This window comes from Dama dama, chromosome 9 (genome assembly GCF_033118175.1).
Source record: "Dama dama isolate Ldn47 chromosome 9, ASM3311817v1, whole genome shotgun sequence".
In the NCBI taxonomy this organism is placed as follows: Eukaryota; Metazoa; Chordata; class Mammalia; order Artiodactyla; family Cervidae; genus Dama; species Dama dama.
The window spans coordinates 104,800,586-104,810,444 of record NC_083689.1 but is presented as its reverse complement, the minus strand read 5'-3'; positions in this window follow the sequence as shown (position 1 = coordinate 104,810,444).

Sequence of the window (9,859 nt, the reverse complement as noted above, 5' to 3'; positions counted from 1 at the left end):
TTTGTGACTTTCTTCAATTTCTTTCATTGATATTTTATAATGTTCAATGTATAGGTCTTTTACTTCCTTGGTTAAATTTATTCCTAACTATTTTACTCTTTTTATTGTGGTTTTAAATTGGTTCATTTCCATAAATTTTATTTCTGCAAGTTTGTTGTTAGTGTAGAGAAACAATACTTTTCTATGTAGTTGTTTTGTATATTTTCTCTTTATTGTATTATTTTACTATTTCTAATAGTTTTGTAAGAGTCTTTTGGGCTTTTCATAAATAAAAATGCTATCCACAAATTGTGACACTTTTACTTCTTCCTTTCCAATTTGGATGATTTTTATCTTTTTCTTGTCTGTTTGCTCTGGCTAGAAGTTTCAATATTATGTTGTGCAGAAGTGGTGAGAGTGGGCATCTTGTCTTTTCCTGATCTTAAAGGGGCAACTTTCAGTTTTTCATCCTTGAGTATGATGTTTGCTGCAGGTCTGTCCTCAGTTCAGTTCAGTCACTCAGTCGCATCTGACTCTGTGACCCCATGAATCATAGCACGCCAGGCCTCCCTGTCCATCACCAGCTCCCGGAGTTTACTCAAACTCATGTCCACTGAGTCAGTGATGTCATCCAGCCATCTCATCCTCTGTCGTCCCCTTCTCCTCCTGCCCCCAATCCCTCCCAGCATCAGGGTCTTTTCCAATGAGTCAACTCTTCGCATGAGGTGGCCAAAGTACTGGAGTTTCAGTTTCAGCATCAGTCCTTCCAATCTGCCCTATAAGACCTTTATTATGTTGAGATATATTTCTTCTATGCCCATATTATTGAGAGCTTTTTATAATAAATATGTGTTGAATCTTTTCAAATGCTTTTCTTTTGCATCTACTTAGGTGATCATATGATTTTTTGATCCTTTATCTTGTTAATGTGTTGTATCAGTGGCAACCCACTCCAGTATTCTTACTGGAAAACCCCATGGACGGAGGAGCCTTGTAGGCTACAGTCCATGGGGTCACAAAGAGTTGGACACAACTGAGTGACTTTACTCACATAAGTTGTGCATGTGTTGAACTATTCTTTCATCCCTGGAATAAATCCCATTTGATTATGGTATATGATCCTTTTATTTTACTGTTGCATTTGAATTGCGAATATTTTGTTGAGGATTTCTTGCATCTAGATTCATCAGAGATATTAGCCAGTAATTTTCATTTCTTACGTGTCTTTATTTGGCTTTGTTATGATAATGTTGACCTTATAAAATGAGTTATAGTGCATTTCCACCTTCTTCAGTTTTTTGGGGAGGGTATAAGAAAGATAGATATTAAATCATCTTTGAATGTTTAATTTAATTCAGCAGTGAAACTGTCTGATACTGAACTTTTTTTTTGGGGGGGGGAGGGTGGATTTTTAATTACCATTTCAATCTCCTTACTAGGGATTGGTCTATCCAGATTGTCTATTTCTTCAAAATTCAGTCTTGGGATGTTGTATGATGTAAAGAATTTATCAGTTTCTTTTAGGTCGTTCAAATTGCTGTGTGTGTGTGTGTGTGCGTGTGTGTGTGTGTGGTAGTTGCTGTGTGTGTGTATGTGTATTAGTTGCTCAGTCGTGTCAGACTCTTTGCGATCTCATGGACTGTAGCCTGCCAGGTACCTCTGTCCATGGAATTTTCAAGGCAAGAATACTGGAGTGGATTGTCATTTCCTTCTCCAGGAGATCTTCCTAATCCAAGGATAGAACCTGGCTTCTGAATTGCAGGCAGATTCTATACTGTCTGAGACACAAGGTTGGACGTTTGTTGGTACATAACTATTTATAATACTCACCTATGAACCTTTGTATTTCTGTGATATCTGATGTAATTTCTCCTGTTTTGTTTCTGATTTTATTTATATGTCTTATATGTCTTGTCTTTTTTTCTTAGTTATTCTAGCTAAGGTTTGCCAATTTTGTCTTTAAAAAAATAGCTCTTAGGTTTAATGATTGTTTTCTATTATCATTTTAATCTCCATTATAATGATTTCTGCTCTGATTTTTATTATATCCTTCCTTTTACCAACTTTGAGAATATTTATTCTTCTTCGCCTATTTCATTTAGATGTAATATTAAATTGATATTTGAGATTTTTCTTGGGTTTGAGGCAAGACTGTATTTCTGTAAACATCCTTCTTATACTCCTTTGGCTGTATCCCATAGATTTTGGTATGTTACACTTTTATTTTTGTTTGTCATCAGGTGTTTTTTAAATTTCTCTTTTGATTTCTTCACTGACCCAAGAGTTGTTCAGTAGCATTTTGCTTAGTCTCCACCTGTTGGTGATTTTTTTCCTGCTTTTTTCCTTATAGTTTATTTCTAGTTTCATACCACTGTAATCAGATATGTGTCATGATTTCAATTTTCTTAAATTTATTGACATTTATTTTGTGTTCCCAAAATATTGTCTATTGTTGAGAATGTTTAATGCAGACTTGAGAAAACTGTATACACAGATGCATTTGGATAGAACATTCTGTATACATCTGTTAAGTTTATCTTGTCTAAGGTGTCAAATAAAGCTAGTGTTTCTTTGTTCATTTTCTGTCCAGACCATATGTCTCTTGTTGTAAGTAGGATGCTAAATCTCCTTTTAGGTTTTTTAATATTTGCTTTATATATTTTAGTGCTCCTATTTAGGTGAATATATAACCAATAAATAGGTATTGTGTCTTCTTTGATGAATTGTCCCCTTTGTCATTATATAATGCTCATCTTGGTCTCTTATTACTTTTTTTGGCTTAAGATCTGTCTTGTCCGATATGAATCTGATTACACCCACTTTCTTCTGGCTGCCATTTGCTTGGAGTACCATCTTTCCTCCCTTCCCTTTGAGCTTATGTTTGTTTTTAGTGATGATATGATTCTCCTCAAGGCAGTAAAAACGGGGTCTTGTTTTTTAATCCATCCAGCCATTCTGTATCTTTTGATTATTGAATCCAATCCGCTTATATTTAGGATGTCTATTGACAAATGAGGATGTAGTACTCCCATTCCTGAGTACATATCTTTAAAAAACCCACTAATTTTTAAAAGATAGATGCACTCTGACATTCATAGCAGCATTACTTACAATAGCTAAGATGAACCAACCCACATTTCTACTAATACATGAATGGATAAAGAAAATGTAGCATATACATATACTATACATAATACTCTATATACAATTATACCATATGTTAATTATTATATAATTTTATTATGTATAAATATACAATAAATACAATTGTGATTATAATATATGTAAATTTTGTACTAATAATTCTATAATATATATAATGAAATATTACTCAGTAATGAAAAAGAATGAAATTCATCATTTGCAACAATATGGTTAGAAATAAAGAATGCTATACTTAGTAACACAGGTCAGACAGAGAAAGACAAATACTGTCTTACTTACGTTTGAACCTAAAAGAGTAATAACAAAAAATGTCTATGATACAACTGAAATAGGCTTATAAATAAAAAAGCAAACTAGTGGATACCAATGAGAAGAAGAAAGTGGAGAGGGATAAGATAACAGTATAGGATTAAGAGATGCAAACTATTATGGACAAAATAAATAAGTAAAAAGATATATTGAACAGCATAGGGAGATATAGCTATTATTTTATAAGAACTTTAATTAGATTTATAAAAATATTGAATCACTATGCTGTACACTTGAAACTAATATAATATTGTAACTCAACAATACTATTAAACTATAAATTCATTTATACAATAATCATTAAAAACAAATTTTTAGCCTGGGTGCTGGATAAAATATGGTCTCTTACTTTCAAAAACTTATCATCTAACAGAAAAGACATAAAACTGTGATTCAGTTTGACAATCACTAATTATAGTCGTGTATTCATTAAGAAAGAAGAAATATATAAAAATAAACACTTTAAAACAACCTGAGGTGTTTGTTGTTCTGCTTTTGAAAGTTTTACTGATTGCTAATTTTCTCATCTAAACTGGAGTTTGAGGTAGGAAAGGGACAGAAAAATACAAATGAGGCCATTTATTATTAAAATCAATTATAGAAACTATTTCTCCAGAAACTAAAACTTCACTGCAATTGAATAATTTTTATATATTGTCAATAGTCTTATTTCTAATGCTGGACTTATACATGGGTTGCATCAGATAATAATGTTATAATTATTTCAAGCAAGAAATTATTTGAAACATACTAAAAATGGCAAGAATTTCTCCTCCTTTTCCCCCTCCACTTACTCTATCCATTCAGTTCAGTTCAGTTGCTCAGTTGTGTCTGACTCTTTGAGACCCCATGGACTGCAGCACGCCAGGCTTCCCTGTCCATCACCAGTTCCCAGTGCCTACTCAAACTCATGTCCATTGAGTCGGTGATGCCATCCAATCATCTCATCCTCTGCCGTCCCCTTCTCCTCCCACCTTCAAATATTCCCAGCATCAGGGTCTTTTCCAATGAGCCGGTTCTTCGCATCTGGTGGTCAAAATATTGGAGTTTCAGCTTCAGCATCAGTCCTTCCAATGAATATTCAGGACTGACTTCCTTTAGGATGGACTGGTTGGATCTCCTTGCAGTCCAAGGGACTCTCAAGAGTCTTCTCCAACACCACAGTTCAAAAAACATCAATTCTTTGGCGCTCAGCCTTCTTTATGGTCCAACCCTCACATCCCTACATGACTACTGGAGAAACCATAGCTTTGACTAGACGGACCTTTGTTGGTAATATCTCTGCTTTTTAATATGCTGTCTAGGTTGGTCATAGCTTTTCTTCCAAGGTGGTGGTGGTTTAGTAGCTAAGTCATGTCCAACTCATGTGACCCCATGAACTGTGGCCTGCCAGACTCCTCTGTCAGGGATTTCCCAGGCAAGAATACTGGAGTGGGTTGTCATTTCTTCGAAGGAGAAAGTGTCTTTTAATTTCATGGCTGCAGTCACCTCTGCAGTGATTTTGGAGCCTAAAAAATAAAGTCTATTACTGTTTCCATTGTTTCCCCATATATTTGACCTGAAGTGATGGGATCAGATGCCATGATCTTAGCTTTCTGAATGTTGAGTTTTAAGCCAACTTTTTCACTTTCATCAATAGGCTCTATAGTTCTTCTTCACTTTCTTCCATAAGGGTGGTGTCATCTGCATATCTGAGGTTATTGATATTTCTCCTGGCAATCTTGATTCCAGCTTGTGCTTCCTCCAGCCCAGCATTTCTCATGATGTACTCTGCATATAAGTTACATAAGCAGGGTGACAATATACAGCCTTGGTGTACTCCTTTCCTGATTTGGAACCAGTCTGTTGTTCCATGTCCAGTTCTAACTGTTGCTTCTTGACCTGCATACAGATTTCTCAGGAGGCAGGTCAGGTGGTCTGATATTCCCATCCCTTGAAGAATTTTCCACAATTGGTTGTGATCCACACAGTCAAAGGCTTTAGCATAGTCAATAAAGCAAGTAGATTTTTTTTTTTTCTGGAACTCTCTTGCTTTTTTGATAATCCAGCAGGCTTTACCACACTCTTTATTTATTTTCCTTCTCCTTCTCCTTACACTTCTCTTTCTTATTATTCTTCATCTTTTTATTTTCCCCTCAGAGGGGCAAAATATATACAAAAGAGACAGACAAAGTGATTTTTTAAAAATTGGAAAATTAATTCACTAGGAAAATGTAGACAATCTAAAACTGTGCTATAAAGACCATTTCCTTCTAAATACTAAATAGCTCCTTTTCTATGTTGACTAGAAATGAAATAAATTTTCACTGATATTTCACAAAACCACTGAAATATTTTAAAAGCTGGTTTGAGTATTAGTATTCTCCAGGCAAGAATACTGGAGAAGGTTGCCATGTCCTCCTCCAGGGAATCTCTGCAACCCTGGAATTGAACCTGTCTCCTGCATTACAGGCAGATTCTTTTTTTTTTTTTTTTAATTATTTTTTTATTTTTTTTATTATTATTATTATTTTTTTCCAGTGGGTTTTGTCATACATTGATATGAACAGGCAGATTCTTTATCATCTGAGCCACCAGGGAATCCCGAATACTAAATAACTGCTTTTCTAGGTTGACTAGAGATGAAATATATTTTCACTGATATTTCACAAAGCCCTTGTAATATTTTAAAAGCCAGATTGAGTGTTAGAAAGTAGTCCTTCTTTCCATACATAAGAAAAGAAAAGCTCAAAATATGTAATTTTTTTCAATTACAAAATGAATCCCAGTGCTTCAGAGTTCACCTCTAAAAGTTAACTCTTTTTATTAAAGATGATGTCCAAGGGGTAGTTTCCTTGCATCTCTCTTTTTTTATATGGTGTGCTTTTTTTTCTTTTTAACTAAACTTCAATTTGGCTGGTTTTTAAGATTGAAAATAAGGTAAATAATCAGATGAGTCTATAAAAGAAATTTGCCAGAATGAGCTTCAGAAGTATGACTTACTAACGATATAACTGAAACCCTATCCATTTCCAAACCTTATTGGTTTCATGGAGACCATAAAGGCAAATAATATCTTTTCATAGTTGCTAATCCAGCCTTTAGAAATAGGTTGAAAAATGCATATGACATGTTGTCTCAGAATGGCTCTAGCGGAACTTGAGGAAATACACGGGCAGGATTCCTACAGAGATGAGCATCTCATGGCAGGTTGGCGAACGTGACCTCAGCCCAGGTGATACCTAGCCTGTTTAAATCTGTTTAAACCTGTTTAAATCTCACTAGTATCAGACATTATAGCTTCAGCTGTGCCTGCTGAAAAGACGGTGTGGGTTTAACATAGTAACAAAGTGTCTTCTCTTTCTTAAAGAACTTGCATCCATTTCTTCTAGTTCACTTCTATGCATATACATTTTACTGTTTTCCATTTTGAAAAATAAAAGTTTTAATATATTCTGTATAGTAAAGCTCTCAAAATGCAGATAAGAGAGGTTTATATTTTGTACTTTACTTTCAGCTATAAAAATATATCTTTCTATGCAAGCACAGATCCAAGTTTTGGGTCCTAAAAGTCATACAATTTGGCCACCTTCTTTTAGGAAAAAAGACAGATACTGTGAGTATGTAATTGCCTAGGAAACTGAATATTTATTTAGACTGGGAAAAGGTGAGCCTTAGAAGGAGCTTATGAAAGGAAGAAGCCAGAAAATTAAATTTTCATGAGCTTCCTGGTAAATGTATCTCTATTTAGTTGATTTTTTCCCTTGCAAAAAACAATGTATAGTGAGTGTGTTTTATCATATTGTTTCTTGGTTTATAACCCCTTAATATGGAAGTGTACTTTTAAAATCTTAAAAGTCTTAGTGTCCTTAAAATTATTCATTTTATACTGCTCTGTGAGATGTCAGCGAATGTAAATATTAATAGATTTATTAACTTCTATACATTTTCCATTGTAGAAAATACTTAAGGTAGCAATTAATTTGAACAAATTTTTTTTTTTAATCTGCTGTACTTGTCAGATTTTTTACAAGAAAGTGTACACAATTGTGCTAATAATTTTTTAACATATATTCCCTCTTCACTTTTAGAATAAGTAGGAATTTGAAACTTAATTTTCTTCTTAGATATGTAGGTTTATTTCACAGTTGCTGGCTGAGCATAGCAAAGCTTGTCTGCTTTCATTTTAAAAGAATCTGGAATACTTGAAATTTTCATGCTGTGCAAATCTGAAAAGTATCAACAAGAATTTTCCTCTGAGTACTGAAATATATTATTTCCAAATTATGAATTATAATAGCTATTTACTTTGAAATTTTAGTTGTAGAGAGAGATTGTGCAACCAGGTCTCGCTATTATAAAAGTTGCCTGTACCACTACAAATCCAAAATTTCCCTATTGAAAATGCAAAAGGATTAACTACATTGAAAAAATAAATCCTCTGTTTTAAGGATGGAGAGATGTTTTTTAAGGCATAGTCTTTGTTGTTTTGTTGCTGATTTTTCTCACCTCCCTGAAAGTAAATTATAAAATATTGCACATTGTTTTAAGTGGTATAAGTAGAACTAAAATATCATCACATAGACGGATACATTTTTGGTATTAAAAGTAGTTCCCAGAGAGTTTTTAGATGTTTATATGTCAGAACATTTTTTTTCCACCAAATGTATTCAAATAATGACCTGTGTTATAATTGCTGGATTCCTTTGTTATACTAGTGGTGCCAAAATCTGCTTCCAACCCAGTGAACTAGAATCTCTGAGGGTGGGTCTCATATCTACATTTTTTTAAACAAGGCATTCAGGGAATAATTTTGCACATTGAAGTTTATGAACCACCATTAAAAGGATAATCTTCTTGCATTTTATTAGTTAATGCTTAAAAATAACAATTTAACTATTTCTTGCATTTGGCTACAGATAATGAAATGTGATGGCAATCTTAGTTTAAAAAAAACTTTACCAAATTACTAAATATATTTGCCAAGCCCTTATCTTTATATTCTGTTATAGATTTTAGAGAATTTCGAGACTCTTTATCACTTATATATTTGAATATAGCATCCAACAATCACATTAAACTTACTTTTTCAAGTGTTGAAGCCAGTATTTACTTAATATTAATTGTTTAAAAATTATGAAAATCCCATAATTCCTATTCTATAAACTGATTAAATTAATATTACCGTAAGAGAGCTAGCATCATGATTTCTAGACAAAGCAGAGGTAAGGCATAATATTTGACAAAATCTGCAAGTTTTGATAACAAATTTAGCTGTGTAATTTACGGAAAAATTAAGTTTTGAGTTAGTTTATATGAACTATTAGTTTATTTGCCCAGTGACAAAACCACAAAGATATTGTTAGAGTACTGCTTTAAAACTCATTAGGTGTGTTCAAAATTACCCACAAATAATTACGATTCATATAGAATTCAAGGAAACATACATGTATTTTCTTTCTCATCCACATGTTATTAATCTGCCATTTCTGTTTCTATTTCCCCCTTGGCACTATTAGAGTCAATGTAGATCAAAGATAAAAGTAGCCTAAAAGTTATTTGGTCACAAATATCCATAGATCTAAAACTTGCAGTGAGCAGTGGCCTTCCAGGTGGGCCTGTGGTTCCCGTCCCAACAGCAAGAAGCAGCGTTGGAAGCTTTTTGACAGTTTTAGCCCGGTGTATTCTGTCCTATTCCGGACCCCGGACACCCTTCCTTGGCCAGAGTGACTGCTTCTAGAAAAGTAATTTTGGATTGAATTAGAGCTTTCTGAGACAGACAAAACATACTTTACAGTAGGCAAATTGAATTTCTCTGGTTCAGTGGCTTGCTGCGCCACGGTGCCTCTCAAGAAGATTTTCACATTATTGAGAGCTAGTAGATTTCCTTGTAAAATAGCCATAGGCAGCACACACATACTACACAGCCCATTCTTTGTCTGCCATTGCTCCCAGAAATATTTCTATCTTTCTTTCACACACATACAAAACTATTTAAATGAAGCATACAAAGAGATGACATGCTATTGTCTCTGTCTTTGAAAAGAGTACATTTCAAGTGGTTAGTAATTCATGAAGAGGTCTCAAAGGAAAGGCTGAGTTCAGTACCTGGCATTGTGGAAATTCAAAGTATCTTTAATGGAGCGAAATGGAAGGACTATTTACTTATCTCTCACACAGCTATGAATGGGGAATTGGAAATATTTGCAATGATTTGATTAGGAATACTATGTGGTACTGAGCTGTTAGAGAGAGCTATCTATCCTTTAGTTTGCAATGAAATGAACTGCTCCTGTTCTGTGCTTTTTTTTTATTATTATTATTATTTTATTTTCCTTTAGAGTATTCCTAAAAATTACAGAGTAATAACTTATAACAAAAATTTTACTTTCTAAATATTTTTGTTCAAAGGACACCAGACTTTTCT